General features: G+C 45.4%; 6 non-coding genes across 6 annotated transcripts; all 6 read left to right on the top strand.

Annotated features, from left to right (window-relative positions):
* Positions 1-1185: 1185 nt before the first annotated feature.
* LOC130344659 (U2 spliceosomal RNA) lies at positions 1186-1377 on the top strand. The gene has a single exon (XR_008883544.1). It is a non-coding gene; the product is annotated as a U2 spliceosomal RNA (small nuclear RNA).
* A 2089-nt stretch (positions 1378-3466) lies between these two features.
* Positions 3467-3657, top strand: LOC130344656 (U2 spliceosomal RNA). Its single transcript, XR_008883541.1, has one exon. It is a non-coding gene; the product is annotated as a U2 spliceosomal RNA (small nuclear RNA).
* A 3700-nt stretch (positions 3658-7357) lies between these two features.
* LOC130344599 (U2 spliceosomal RNA) lies at positions 7358-7545 on the top strand. The gene has a single exon (XR_008883494.1). It is a non-coding gene; the product is annotated as a U2 spliceosomal RNA (small nuclear RNA).
* Positions 7546-9634: 2089 nt separating this feature from the next.
* On the top strand, positions 9635-9825 carry LOC130344644 (U2 spliceosomal RNA). The gene has a single exon (XR_008883530.1). It is a non-coding gene; the product is annotated as a U2 spliceosomal RNA (small nuclear RNA).
* Positions 9826-11920: 2095 nt separating this feature from the next.
* LOC130344632 (U2 spliceosomal RNA) lies at positions 11921-12111 on the top strand. Its single transcript, XR_008883519.1, has one exon. It is a non-coding gene; the product is annotated as a U2 spliceosomal RNA (small nuclear RNA).
* A 2095-nt stretch (positions 12112-14206) lies between these two features.
* Positions 14207-14397, top strand: LOC130344620 (U2 spliceosomal RNA). Its single transcript, XR_008883508.1, has one exon. It is a non-coding gene; the product is annotated as a U2 spliceosomal RNA (small nuclear RNA).
* The last annotated feature ends 1369 nt before the right edge of the window (positions 14398-15766 follow it).

The raw sequence follows: 15766 nt of genomic DNA, 5'->3' as shown, positions 1-15766 counted from the left end.
TTCTGTGCGACAAATTCAGACAGGAAAAATCAGTATAAATCCTTAGAAAATTATCCCCCAGTGTCTCCATCTGCTGGCGGTATTGAATAAGCATTGCTGCACTGATGGGGTATGCATTAGACGAAAAAAAAGAAGAAAAAGAAGAATAATACGCCCAGAAAAGAGGCGAAAAGGAGAAAAACGTAAAAAAACGTGAAAAAAAAGTAAGAGGAAGAGAAGGGAAAAAAAGGTGGAAATGGGTTTAAAAGTGATTTCGGCGGAGAAATATATATATATATATATATATATATATATAATATATATATATATATGCGCACACACACACATAGATATAAACGTATTCTCCGTTGAGATATTGCAGCCGCTGCTGTGTCCAGGCCCAGGAGCCTTAGCACTGTGCTGTGATGGTCACTCAATACCACTGACATCACTAGGTGTAAACAACATCTCTCCTTTGCTGTGTATGTGACTATGGAGCTGTTTGGTGATGTCGTCTATTACGGCCTTCATAGAAGCAACAGGAGATTGTTGCATCCATCTTGAACCCTCAGAACTACAGTGCTATGATGTCACTCACTTCCACAGGCCTTGCAGAGTGTAAACAACAACAACCCAGCTTTGTTGTGTATGTAACCATAGGGATTTGTGATGTCACCTAGAACCTTCACAGCAGCGACAGCTTTATGAGGAGCATCAGCACTGCTCTGCCTGAGCAGAACCATCACCGCCATAGGTTGTCAAATAACCCGGATTTAACCCACACAGGTAAGTCCAATGGGGTGCAGGCATGTCCTCTATGCTTACAGCTTCCCGTGGGTGTTGGTTTGATACCGTTTGGGACAGCCAAGGAGGCATCTGCAGGCAACAAAGGTAGGTGTGTGCTTGTGTGTGTGTTTCCTATGCAGATCCTAAGCCCAGTGTCACATGCAAGTAGGAGGAGTAAGAAGGGTTCCTGGCAAATCCGGGGTTATGGATTGCATTTAAAAAGGCCCCGTGGGAGTGCAATGGGCCCCTGTCTTGCTGCTTAGCAATAATGGTATGGGTTTAGGTTCTGCTGTGTGTACTGGTGGTTGACTGCCCCCCAGCCCAGAGTGTGCATGGAAAATTGTCTGGCAGCCTCCCTGACAGCAAGCAGTGATAGTGCCCATGAAGGGGACCTTGTTGGGCCCGCCCCCTTTCACGGTTATCGCTTCTCGGCCTTTTGGCTAAGATCAAGTGTAGTATCTGTTCTTATCAGTTTAATATCTGATACGTCCCCCTATCTGGGGACCATATATTAAATGGATTTTTGAGAACGGGGGCCGATTTCGAAGCTTGCTTCCGTCGCCCTATGCATTGACCCGATATGGCAGTATCTTCGGGTACAGTGCACCACCCCCTTACAGGGTTAAAAAGAAAGATTCCTACTTTCATTGCTACCTGCTTGCTGGCTAGCCAGCTAGCCAGCCCTGTGGGCCTTGCTGCTGCTGCAGCCAAAAAACAAAAGGTGGTGCTGCTGCTGCTTCTGCTGCTTCTGCTTCTGCTTGTGTCTGGCCCCTGTTGGAGCGTCCAGGCACAGGACTTCTGCTGCTGCTGACTAAATGGCCTCCTTAATTGGATCATTTGAGTAGCCAGCACACCTGTGCAGGTAGGGCATGACATGATAGGCAGCTGCCTTGATAGCGGGTGGGTGCTGAATGTTCCTAATTGACAAAATAAGATTAATGCTTATGAAGAAATATAAAATCTCATCCCTTCCCCAATATCGCGCCACACCCCTACCCCTTAATTCCCTGGTTGAACTTGATGGACATATGTCTTTTTTCGACCGTACTAACTATGTAACTATGTAACATAACATGGGGGGGGGGGTTCTCCTGGCTGTTCACACAGGTGTGTCATTGCTGTACATTGACCATGCATTGCTTCTGTGGTATTGCAAAGGCAAAGACAAATGCTTCCAGCCATCCATTGCACTAATGGATTGGTCATCAGCTGGCTGTCTATGTCCCGCATCAATATAGACCAAAGTACAGAGGGTTAGGCTATGCTATTGTGCACCTACCTGATGCATCAGAAGGTGCGAGGCCCTTGCTAAATTCTGTGCACAGACTTTGAGATCTATGCTTTAGACTGTATCTAAACCTGCTCCAACATGGACTGACATTCTGGCCTACTTTCAGCCGATGCGACTTGTCTGTCGCTGAACAGTCGCTTTTTTATGTATTCAGCACCTATGTATAATGTTGTAAAAATGCTCTAGAAGCTAAAGTCGCAGAAATGTCACACATATTTGGCCTGCAACTTTCTGTGCGACAAATTCAGACAGGAAAAATCAGTATAAATCCTTAGAAAATTATCCCCCAGTGTCTCCATCTGCTGGCGGTATTGAATAAGCATTGCTGCACTGATGGGGTATGCATTAGACGAAAAAAAAGAAGAAAAAGAAGAATAATACGCCCAGAAAAGAGGCGAAAAGGAGAAAAACGTAAAAAAACGTGAAAAAAAAGTAAGAGGAAGAGAAGGGAAAAAAAGGTGGAAATGGGTTTAAAAGTGATTTCGGCGGAGAAATATATATATATATATATATATATATATATATATATATATATATGCGCACACACACACATAGATATAAACGTATTCTCCGTTGAGATATTGCAGCCGCTGCTGTGTCCAGGCCCAGGAGCCTTAGCACTGTGCTGTGATGTCACTCAATACCACTGACATCACTAGGTGTAAACAACATCTCTCCTTTGCTGTGTATGTGACTATGGAGCTGTTTGGTGATGTCGTCTATTACGGCCTTCATAGAAGCAACAGGAGATTGTTGCATCCATCTTGAACCCTCAGAACTACAGTGCTATGATGTCACTCACTTCCACAGGCCTTGCAGAGTGTAAACAACAACAACCCAGCTTTGTTGTGTATGTAACCATAGGGATTTGTGATGTCACCTAGAACCTTCACAGCAGCGACAGCTTTATGAGGAGCATCAGCACTGCTCTGCCTGAGCAGAACCATCACCGCCATAGGTTGTCAAATAACCCGGATTTAACCCACACAGGTAAGTCCAATGGGGTGCAGGCATGTCCTCTATGCTTACAGCTTCCCGTGGGTGTTGGTTTGATACCGTTTGGGGACAGCCAAGGAGGCATCTGCAGGCAACAAAGGTAGGTGTGTGCTTGTGTGTGTGTTTCCTATGCAGATCCTAAGCCCAGTGTCACATGCAAGTAGGAGGAGTAAGAAGGGTTCCTGGCAAATCCGGGTTATGGATTGCATTTAAAAAGGCCCCGTGGGAGTGCAATGGGCCCCTGTCTTGCTGCCTTAGCAATAATGGTATGGGTTTAGGTTCTGCTGTGTGTACTGGTGGTTGACTGCCCCCCAGCCCAGAGTGTGCATGGAAAATTGTCTGGCAGCCTCCCTGACAGCAAGCAGTGATAGTGCCCATGAAGGGGACCTTGTTGGGCCCGCCCCTTTCACGGTTATCGCTTCTCGGCCTTTTGGCTAAGATCAAGTGTAGTATCTGTTCTTATCAGTTTAATATCTGATACGTCCCCTATCTGGGGACCATATATTAAATGGATTTTTGAGAACGGGGGCCGATTTCGAAGCTTGCTTCCGTCGCCCTATGCATTGACCCGATATGGCAGTATCTTCGGGTACAGTGCACCACCCCCTTACAGGGTTAAAAAGAAAGATTCCTACTTTCATTGCTACCTGCTTGCTGGCTAGCCAGCTAGCCAGCCCTGTGGGCCTTGCTGCTGCTGCAGCCAAAAAACAAAAGGTGGTGCTGCTGCTGCTTCTGCTGCTTCTGCTTGTGTCTGGCCCCTGTTGGAGCGTCCAGGCACAGGACTTCTGCTGCTGCTGACTAAATGGCCTCCTTAATTGGATCATTTGAGTAGCCAGCACACCTGTGCAGGTAGGGCATGACATGATAGGCAGCTGCCTTGATAGCGGGTGGGTGCTGAATGTTCCTAATTGACAAAATAAGATTAATGCTTATGAAGAAATATAAAATCTCATCCCTTCCCCAATATCGCGCCACACCCCTACCCCTTAATTCCCTGGTTGAACTTGATGGACATATGTCTTTTTTCGACCGTACTAACTATGTAACTATGTAACATAACATGGGGGGGGGGGGGGGGGGGGGTCTCCTGGCTGTTCACACAGGTGTGTCATTGCTGTACATTGACCATGCATTGCTTCTGTGGTATTGCAAAGGCAAAGACAAATGCTTCCAGCCATCCATTGCACTAATGGATTGGTCATCAGCTGGCTGTCTATGTCCCGCATCAATATAGACCAAAGTACAGAGGGTTAGGCTATGCTATTGTGCACCTACCTGATGCATCAGAAGGTGCGAGGCCCTTGCTAAATTCTGTGCACAGACTTTGAGATCTATGCTTTAGACTGTATCTAAACCTGCTCCAACATGGACTGACATTCTGGCCTACTTTCAGCCGATGCGACTTGTCTGTCGCTGAACAGTCGCTTTTTATGTATTCAGCACCTATGTATAATGTTGTAAAAATGCTCTAGAAGCTAAAGTCGCAGAAATGTCACACATATTTGGCCTGCAACTTTCTGTGCGACAAATTCAGACAGGAAAAATCAGTATAAATCCTTAGAAAATGATCCCCCAGTGTCTCCATCTGCTGGCGGTATTGAATAAGCATTGCTGCACTGATGGGGTATGCATTAGACGAAAAAAAAGAAGAAAAAGAAGAATAATACGCCCAGAAAAGAGGCGAAAAGGAGAAAAACGTAAAAAAACGTGAAAAAAAAGTAAGAGGAAGAGAAGGGAAAAAAAGGTGGAAATGGGTTTAAAAGTGATTTCGGCGGAGAATATATATATATATATATATATATATATATATATATATATATATATATATGCGCACACACACACATAGATATAAACGTATTCTCCGTTGAGATATTGCAGCCGCTGCTGTGTCCAGGCCCAGGAGCCTTAGCACTGTGCTGTGATGTCACTCAATACCACTGACATCACTAGGTGTAAACAACATCTCTCCTTTGCTGTGTATGTGACTATGGAGCTGTTTGGTGATGTCGTCTATTACGGCCTTCATAGAAGCAACAGGAGATTGTTGCATCCATCTTGAACCCTCAGAACTACAGTGCTATGATGTCACTCACTTCCACAGGCCTTGCAGAGTGTAAACAACAACAACCCAGCTTTGTTGTGTATGTAACCATAGGGATTTGTGATGTCACCTAGAACCTTCACAGCAGCGACAGCTTTATGAGGAGCATCAGCACTGCTCTGCCTGAGCAGAACCATCACCGCCATAGGTTGTCAAATAACCCGGATTTAACCCACACAGGTAAGTCCAATGGGGTGCAGGCATGTCCTCTATGCTTACAGCTTCCCGTGGGTGTTGGTTTGATACCGTTTGGGGACAGCCAAGGAGGCATCTGCAGGCAACAAAGGTAGGTGTGTGCTTGTGTGTGTGTTTCCTATGCAGATCCTAAGCCCAGTGTCACATGCAAGTAGGAGGAGTAAGAAGGGTTCCTGGCAAATCCGGGTTATGGATTGCATTTAAAAAGGCCCCGTGGGAGTGCAATGGGCCCCTGTCTTGCTGCTTAGCAATAATGGTATGGGTTTAGGTTCTGCTGTGTGTACTGGTGGTTGACTGCCCCCCAGCCCAGAGTGTGCATGGAAAATTGTCTGGCAGCCTCCCTGACAGCAAGCAGTGATAGTGCCCATGAAGGGGACCTTGTTGGGCCCGCCCCTTTCACGGTTATCGCTTCTCGGCCTTTTGGCTAAGATCAAGTGTAGTTTCGGCTCACTTGGTCTGGCCAGAGGGTGTCTGGGGTACCCGGCTCCTTGGCCTTGGGGGATCGTCCTTCCTAACGGAGGGACTTCACCCCCTTGCTGCAATTGGGGAGCCGGCCTAGTCCCCGGACAACGGGGAGCGATCCCCTTTCACTGCCCACATTCTGTGGGGGAGTGTCTTTTGTTCCTGTTGGACGTGATTTTCTACAAGATGGCAGAAGAACCGGAGATGCCTGGAACCAGAGAAGAGGAGATGCCCTTTTTCGGGAGGATTAAAAATGGCGTTCGCATCCTGCTGAAGGACTCTGCTAAGAGAGGAAGAGGACTTTCTTTTGTAGTGGAGGACATGCTGTTTGGACTTCTGCACGTATCCAAGGTACAGATTCTTTCTATGCTGGAATTCCCCAAGAGGGGGTGTTATGACATAATCTTTGTCTCTGATGAAGATTGTGATTCATTTTGTAAGAAAGTGGATGCCTCTAAGACTCATGTAATCTGGGAAGGCGTGGAAGTTATTCCCCATTTTCCAGGGAAAGAAAAAATATAAACTGTAAGAATGTATAGTCCATATATCCCTGAGGAGGACATAGTTGTTTTTTTGGACCAGTTTTGTGAAGAGATTGTGCCTTTGGGTAAAGTATTTAACCAGTATGGGGTTTGGACAACAAAATGGAAGTTTAAAGTAAAATTTAGGGAGGAGGCGGGAGGGGGAACAGTGTTTCCTCCTTCCCGTTTCAAGATAGGTTCCATAAATGGGGACCTGTTTTTTGCTGGAATGCAGAATTTCTGCCGTAAGTGCAGACAATATGGACACCTGAAAGATGAATGTACGTATCTATGGTGTTATAAATGCCAGAAGGAAGGACATGGAACAGAGTCGTGTACCCTGAGGGGTAAATGTAATTTGTGTAACCAAAGTGGACATTTGTACGCAAATTGTCCAAAGAAGAAAAAGAAGAGAGAAGATGTGGGTTTGCTGCAAGATGAACCAGAAATTAATAAGAAGACTGGGCATTACTCTAAAAACTGCCCAGAAAAATCTGTGGCTATGGAGTTTGAAAGTGAAGTAAAGTTGAAGAGGAAGAAAAAAGAAGAAGAAAGTGGGAGTGAGGCTTCTGAAGGGGAGCCAACAGAGGAATTGAAGAAAAGATTTCTTGGTGAATATTTTGTTGGTTTTTTGGGCGAGGTGCTGGACCAAGCCCCAAAGGAAGAAAGAGAAGTATTTGTGCAAGATTTACTAAAATTTAAAATAAAAGTGAACACTCGACTTGAAACTGCGAGGGAAAAAGTATTGCAGTCCTTAAAGCCTGATGTGGGACGCTTCATGGCGACCTACCAAGTGTCGCCATGGTTGGCAGTTCCAGTTAAAAAAGCTTTGAAGAGTGGAGCTCTTCAATTCGGATTAATTGATTATTTGGGAGTTTTTGCTTGGAGAAAGGGTTTGATTTTGGAATAAGGTTTATTTGAGTTTTTGTTGTTAGTTATGTTGTTTTAATTTGTTTTATTTTGGAAATAAATAAAAAAGTTACCTGATGATGAGCACAAAAATCTAGTTCACATAAGATCTTAGAACTATGATTTAGTTCTGAGGGAAACTTAAAAAAAAATCTGTTCTTATCAGTTTAATATCTGATACGTCCCCTATCTGGGGACCATATATTAAATGGATTTTTGAGAACGGGGGCCGATTTCGAAGCTTGCTTCCGTCGCCCTATGCATTGACCCGATATGGCAGTATCTTCGGGTACAGTGCACCACCCCCTTACAGGGTTAAAAAGAAAGATTCCTACTTTCATTGCTACCTGCTTGCTGGCTAGCCAGCTAGCCAGCCCTGTGGGCCTTGCTGCTGCTGCAGCCAAAAAACAAAAGGTGGTGGTGCTTCTGCTGCTTCTGCTTCTGCTTGTGTCTGGCCCCTGTTGGAGCGTCCAGGCACAGGACTTCTGCTGCTGCTGACTAAATGGCCTCCTTAATTGGATCATTTGAGTAGCCAGCACACCTGTGCAGGTAGGGCATGACATGATAGGCAGCTGCCTTGATAGCGGGTGGGTGCTGAATGTTCCTAATTGACAAAATAAGATTAATGCTTATGAAGAAATATAAAATCTCATCCCTTCCCCAATATCGCGCCACACCCCTACCCCTTAATTCCCTGGTTGAACTTGATGGACATATGTCTTTTTTCGACCGTACTAACTATGTAACTATGTAACATAACATGGGGGGGGGGGGGGGTCTCCTGGCTGTTCACACAGGTGTGTCATTGCTGTACATTGACCATGCATTGCTTCTGTGGTATTGCAAAGGCAAAGACAAATGCTTCCAGCCATCCATTGCACTAATGGATTGGTCATCAGCTGGCTGTCTATGTCCCGCATCAATATAGACCAAAGTACAGAGGGTTAGGCTATGCTATTGTGCACCTACCTGATGCATCAGAAGGTGCGAGGCCCTTGCTAAATTCTGTGCACAGACTTTGAGATCTATGCTTTAGACTGTATCTAAACCTGCTCCAACATGGACTGACATTCTGGCCTACTTTCAGCCGATGCGACTTGTCTGTCGCTGAACAGTCGCTTTTTATGTATTCAGCACCTATGTATAATGTTGTAAAAATGCTCTAGAAGCTAAAGTCGCAGAAATGTCACACATATTTGGCCTGCAACTTTCTGTGCGACAAATTCAGACAGGAAAAATCAGTATAAATCCTTAGAAAATGATCCCCCAGTGTCTCCATCTGCTGGCGGTATTGAATAAGCATTGCTGCACTGATGGGGTATGCATTAGACGAAAAAAAAGAAGAAAAAGAAGAATAATACGCCCAGAAAAGAGGCGAAAAGGAGAAAAACGTAAAAAAACGTGAAAAAAAAGTAAGAGGAAGAGAAGGGAAAAAAAGGTGGAAATGGGTTTAAAAGTGATTTCGGCGGAGTATATATATATATATATATATATATATATATATATATATATATATATATATGCGCACACACACACATAGATATAAACGTATTCTCCGTTGAGATATTGCAGCCGCTGCTGTGTCCAGGCCCAGGAGCCTTAGCACTGTGCTGTGATGTCACTCAATACCACTGACATCACTAGGTGTAAACAACATCTCTCCTTTGCTGTGTATGTGACTATGGAGCTGTTTGGTGATGTCGTCTATTACGGCCTTCATAGAAGCAACAGGAGATTGTTGCATCCATCTTGAACCCTCAGAACTACAGTGCTATGATGTCACTCACTTCCACAGGCCTTGCAGAGTGTAAACAACAACAACCCAGCTTTGTTGTGTATGTAACCATAGGGATTTGTGATGTCACCTAGAACCTTCACAGCAGCGACAGCTTTATGAGGAGCATCAGCACTGCTCTGCCTGAGCAGAACCATCACCGCCATAGGTTGTCAAATAACCCGGATTTAACCCACACAGGTAAGTCCAATGGGGTGCAGGCATGTCCTCTATGCTTACAGCTTCCCGTGGGTGTTGGTTTGATACCGTTTGGGGACAGCCAAGGAGGCATCTGCAGGCAACAAAGGTAGGTGTGTGCTTGTGTGTGTGTTTCCTATGCAGATCCTAAGCCCAGTGTCACATGCAAGTAGGAGGAGTAAGAAGGGTTCCTGGCAAATCCGGGTTATGGATTGCATTTAAAAAGGCCCCATGGGAGTGCAATGGGCCCCTGTCTTGCTGCTTAGCAATAATGGTATGGGTTTAGGTTCTGCTGTGTGTACTGGTGGTTGACTGCCCCCCAGCCCAGAGTGTGCATGGAAAATTGTCTGGCAGCCTCCCTGACAGCAAGCAGTGATAGTGCCCATGAAGGGGACCTTGTTGGGCCCGCCCCTTTCACGGTTATCGCTTCTCGGCCTTTTGGCTAAGATCAAGTGTAGTATCTGTTCTTATCAGTTTAATATCTGATACGTCCCCTATCTGGGGACCATATATTAAATGGATTTTTGAGAACGGGGGCCGATTTCGAAGCTTGCTTCCGTCGCCCTATGCATTGACCCGATATGGCAGTATCTTCGGGTACAGTGCACCACCCCCTTACAGGGTTAAAAAGAAAGATTCCTACTTTCATTGCTACCTGCTTGCTGGCTAGCCAGCTAGCCAGCCCTGTGGGCCTTGCTGCTGCTGCAGCCAAAAAACAAAAGGTGGTGCTGCTGCTGCTTCTGCTGCTTCTGCTTCTGCTTGTGTCTGGCCCCTGTTGGAGCGTCCAGGCACAGGACTTCTGCTGCTGCTGACTAAATGGCCTCCTTAATTGGATCATTTGAGTAGCCAGCACACCTGTGCAGGTAGGGCATGACATGATAGGCAGCTGCCTTGATAGCGGGTGGGTGCTGAATGTTCCTAATTGACAAAATAAGATTAATGCTTATGAAGAAATATAAAATCTCATCCCTTCCCCAATATCGCGCCACACCCCTACCCCTTAATTCCCTGGTTGAACTTGATGGACATATGTCTTTTTTCGACCGTACTAACTATGTAACTATGTAACATAACATGGGGGGGGGGGGGGTCTCCTGGCTGTTCACACAGGTGTGTCATTGCTGTACATTGACCATGCATTGCTTCTGTGGTATTGCAAAGGCAAAGACAAATGCTTCCAGCCATCCATTGCACTAATGGATTGGTCATCAGCTGGCTGTCTATGTCCCGCATCAATATAGACCAAAGTACAGAGGGTTAGGCTATGCTATTGTGCACCTACCTGATGCATCAGAAGGTGCGAGGCCCTTGCTAAATTCTGTGCACAGACTTTGAGATCTATGCTTTAGACTGTATCTAAACCTGCTCCAACATGGACTGACATTCTGGCCTACTTTCAGCCGATGCGACTTGTCTGTCGCTGAACAGTCGCTTTTTATGTATTCAGCACCTATGTATAATGTTGTAAAAATGCTCTAGAAGCTAAAGTCGCAGAAATGTCACACATATTTGGCCTGCAACTTTCTGTGCGACAAATTCAGACAGGAAAAATCAGTATAAATCCTTAGAAAATGATCCCCCAGTGTCTCCATCTGCTGGCGGTATTGAATAAGCATTGCTGCACTGATGGGGTATGCATTAGACGAAAAAAAAGAAGAAAAAGAAGAATAATACGCCCAGAAAAGAGGCGAAAAGGAGAAAAACGTAAAAAAACGTGAAAAAAAAGTAAGAGGAAGAGAAGGGAAAAAAAGGTGGAAATGGGTTTAAAAGTGATTTCGGCGGAGAAATATATATATATATATATATATATATATATATATATATATATATATATATGCGCACACACACACATAGATATAAACGTATTCTCCGTTGAGATATTGCAGCCGCTGCTGTGTCCAGGCCCAGGAGCCTTAGCACTGTGCTGTGATGTCACTCAATACCACTGACATCACTAGGTGTAAACAACATCTCTCCTTTGCTGTGTATGTGACTATGGAGCTGTTTGGTGATGTCGTCTATTACGGCCTTCATAGAAGCAACAGGAGATTGTTGCATCCATCTTGAACCCTCAGAACTACAGTGCTATGATGTCACTCACTTCCACAGGCCTTGCAGAGTGTAAACAACAACAACCCAGCTTTGTTGTGTATGTAACCATAGGGATTTGTGATGTCACCTAGAACCTTCACAGCAGCGACAGCTTTATGAGGAGCATCAGCACTGCTCTGCCTGAGCAGAACCATCACCGCCATAGGTTGTCAAATAACCCGGATTTAACCCACACAGGTAAGTCCAATGGGGTGCAGGCATGTCCTCTATGCTTACAGCTTCCCGTGGGTGTTGGTTTGATACCGTTTGGGGACAGCCAAGGAGGCATCTGCAGGCAACAAAGGTAGGTGTGTGCTTGTGTGTGTGTTTCCTATGCAGATCCTAAGCCCAGTGTCACATGCAAGTAGGAGGAGTAAGAAGGGTTCCTGGCAAATCCGGGTTATGGATTGCATTTAAAAAGGCCCCGTGGGAGTGCAATGGGCCCCTGTCTTGCTGCTTAGCAATAATGGTATGGGTTTAGGTTCTGCTGTGTGTACTGGTGGTTGACTGCCCCCCAGCCCAGAGTGTGCATGGAAAATTGTCTGGCAGCCTCCCTGACAGCAAGCAGTGATAGTGCCCATGAAGGGGACCTTGTTGGGCCCGCCCCTTTCACGGTTATCGCTTCTCGGCCTTTTGGCTAAGATCAAGTGTAGTATCTGTTCTTATCAGTTTAATATCTGATACGTCCCCTATCTGGGGACCATATATTAAATGGATTTTTGAGAACGGGGGCCGATTTCGAAGCTTGCTTCCGTCGCCCTATGCATTGACCCGATATGGCAGTATCTTCGGGTACAGTGCACCACCCCCTTACAGGGTTAAAAAGAAAGATTCCTACTTTCATTGCTACCTGCTTGCTGGCTAGCCAGCTAGCCAGCCCTGTGGGCCTTGCTGCTGCTGCAGCCAAAAAACAAAAGGTGGTGCTGCTGCTGCTTCTGCTGCTTCTGCTTCTGCTTGTGTCTGGCCCCTGTTGGAGCGTCCAGGCACAGGACTTCTGCTGCTGCTGACTAAATGGCCTCCTTAATTGGATCATTTGAGTAGCCAGCACACCTGTGCAGGTAGGGCATGACATGATAGGCAGCTGCCTTGATAGCGGGTGGGTGCTGAATGTTCCTAATTGACAAAATAAGATTAATGCTTATGAAGAAATATAAAATCTCATCCCTTCCCCAATATCGCGCCACACCCCTACCCCTTAATTCCCTGGTTGAACTTGATGGACATATGTCTTTTTTCGACCGTACTAACTATGTAACTATGTAACATAACATGGGGGGGGGGGGGGTCTCCTGGCTGTTCACACAGGTGTGTCATTGCTGTACATTGACCATGCATTGCTTCTGTGGTATTGCAAAGGCAAAGACAAATGCTTCCAGCCATCCATTGCACTAATGGATTGGTCATCAGCTGGCTGTCTATGTCCCGCATCAATATAGACCAAAGTACAGAGGGTTAGGCTATGCTATTGTGCACCTACCTGATGCATCAGAAGGTGCGAGGCCCTTGCTAAATTCTGTGCACAGACTTTGAGATCTATGCTTTAGACTGTATCTAAACCTGCTCCAACATGGACTGACATTCTGGCCTACTTTCAGCCGATGCGACTTGTCTGTCGCTGAACAGTCGCTTTTTATGTATTCAGCACCTATGTATAATGTTGTAAAAATGCTCTAGAAGCTAAAGTCGCAGAAATGTCACACATATTTGGCCTGCAACTTTCTGTGCGACAAATTCAGACAGGAAAAATCAGTATAAATCCTTAGAAAATTATCCCCCAGTGTCTCCATCTGCTGGCGGTATTGAATAAGCATTGCTGCACTGATGGGGTATGCATTAGACGAAAAAAAAGAAGAAAAAGAAGAATAATACGCCCAGAAAAGAGGCGAAAAGGAGAAAAACGTAAAAAAACGTGAAAAAAAAGTAAGAGGAAGAGAAGGGAAAAAAAGGTGGAAATGGGTTTAAAAGTGATTTCGGCGGAGAAATATATATATATATATATATATATATATATATATATATATATATATATATGCGCACACACACACATAGATATAAACGTATTCTCCGTTGAGATATTGCAGCCGCTGCTGTGTCCAGGCCCAGGAGCCTTAGCACTGTGCTGTGATGTCACTCAATACCACTGACATCACTAGGTGTAAACAACATCTCTCCTTTGCTGTGTATGTGACTATGGAGCTGTTTGGTGATGTCGTCTATTACGGCCTTCATAGAAGCAACAGGAGATTGTTGCATCCATCTAGAACCCTCAGAACTACAGTGCTATGATGTCACTCACTTCCACAGGCCTTGCAGAGTGTAAACAACAACAACCCAGCTATGTTGTGTATGTAACCATAGGGATTTGTGATGTCACCTAGAACCTTCACAGCAGCGACAGCTTTATGAGGAGCATCAGCACTGCTCTGCCTGAGCAGAACCATCACCGCCATAGGTTGTCAAATAACCCGGATTTAACCCACACAGGTAAGTCCAATGGGGTGCAGGCATGTCCTCTATGCTTACAGCTTCCCGTGGGTGTTGGTTTGATACCGTTTGGGGACAGCCAAGGAGGCATCTGCAGGCAACAAAGGTAGGTGTGTGCTTGTGTGTGTGTTTCCTATGCAGATCCTAAGCCCAGTGTCACATGCAAGTAGGAGGAGTAAGAAGGGTTCCTGGCAAATCCGGGTTATGGATTGCATTTAAAAAGGCCCCGTGGGAGTGCAATGGGCCCCTGTCTTGCTGCTTAGCAATAATGGTATGGGTTTAGGTTCTGCTGTGTGTACTGGTGGTTGACTGCCCCCCAGCCCAGAGTGTGCATGGAAAATTGTCTGGCAGCCTCCCTGACAGCAAGCAGTGATAGTGCCCATGAAGGGGACCTTGTTGGGCCCGCCCCTTTCACGGTTATCGCTTCTCGGCCTTTTGGCTAAGATCAAGTGTAGTATCTGTTCTTATCAGTTTAATATCTGATACGTCCCCTATCTGGGGACCATATATTAAATGGATTTTTGAGAACGGGGGCCGATTTCGAAGCTTGCTTCCGTCGCCCTATGCATTGACCCGATATGGCAGTATCTTCGGGTACAGTGCACCACCCCCTTACAGGGTTAAAAAGAAAGATTCCTACTTTCATTGCTACCTGCTTGCTGGCTAGCCAGCTAGCCAGCCCTGTGGGCCTTGCTGCTGCTGCAGCCAAAAAACAAAAGGTGGTGCTGCTGCTGCTTCTGCTGCTTCTGCTTCTGCTTGTGTCTGGCCCCTGTTGGAGCGTCCAGGCACAGGACTTCTGCTGCTGCTGACTAAATGGCCTCCTTAATTGGATCATTTGAGTAGCCAGCACACCTGTGCAGGTAGGGCATGACATGATAGGCAGCTGCCTTGATAGCGGGTGGGTGCTGAATGTTCCTAATTGACAAAATAAGATTAATGCTTATGAAGAAATATAAAATCTCATCCCTTCCCCAATATCGCGCCACACCCCTACCCCTTAATTCCCTGGTTGAACTTGATGGACATATGTCTTTTTTCGACCGTACTAACTATGTAACTATGTAACATAACATGGGGGGGGGTCTCCTGGCTGTTCACACAGGTGTGTCATTGCTGTACATTGACCATGCATTGCTTCTGTGGTATTGCAAAGGCAAAGACAAATGCTTCCAGCCATCCATTGCACTAATGGATTGGTCATCAGCTGGCTGTCTATGTCCCGCATCAATATAGACCAAAGTACAGAGGGTTAGGCTATGCTATTGTGCACCTACCTGATGCATCAGAAGGTGCGAGGCCCTTGCTAAATTCTGTGCACAGACTTTGAGATCTATGCTTTAGACTGTATCTAAACCTGCTCCAACATGGACTGACATTCTGGCCTACTTTCAGCCGATGCGACTTGTCTGTCGCTGAACAGTCGCTTTTTATGTATTCAGCACCTATGTATAATGTTGTAAAAATGCTCTAGAAGCTAAAGTCGCAGAAATGTCACACATATTTGGCCTGCAACTTTCTGTGCGACAAATTCAGACAGGAAAAATCAGTATAAATCCTTAGAAAATGATCCCCCAGTGTCTCCATCTGCTGGCGGTATTGAATAAGCATTGCTGCACTGATGGGGTATGCATTGGACGAAAAAAAAGAAGAAAAAGAAGAATAATACGCCCAGAAAAGAGGCGAAAAGGAGAAAAACGTAAAAAAACGTGAAAAAAAAGTAAGAGGAAGAGAAGGGAAAAAAAGGTGGAAATGGGTTTAAAAGTGATTTCGGCGGAGAAATATATATATATATATATATATATATATATATATATATATATGCGCACACACACACATAGATATAAACGTATTCTCCGTTGAGATATTGCAGCCGCTGCTGTGTCCAGGCCCAGGAGCCTTAGCACTGTGCTGTGATGTCACTCAATACCACTGACATCACTAGGTGTAAACAACATCTCTCCTTTGCTGTGTATGTGACT

Source organism: Hyla sarda, unplaced genomic scaffold, assembly GCF_029499605.1.
Source record: "Hyla sarda isolate aHylSar1 unplaced genomic scaffold, aHylSar1.hap1 scaffold_723, whole genome shotgun sequence".
NCBI lineage: Eukaryota > Metazoa > Chordata > Amphibia > Anura > Hylidae > Hyla > Hyla sarda.
The sequence above is the reverse complement of the archived record's forward strand: the minus strand, read 5'-3'. Positions and strand labels throughout refer to the sequence as shown.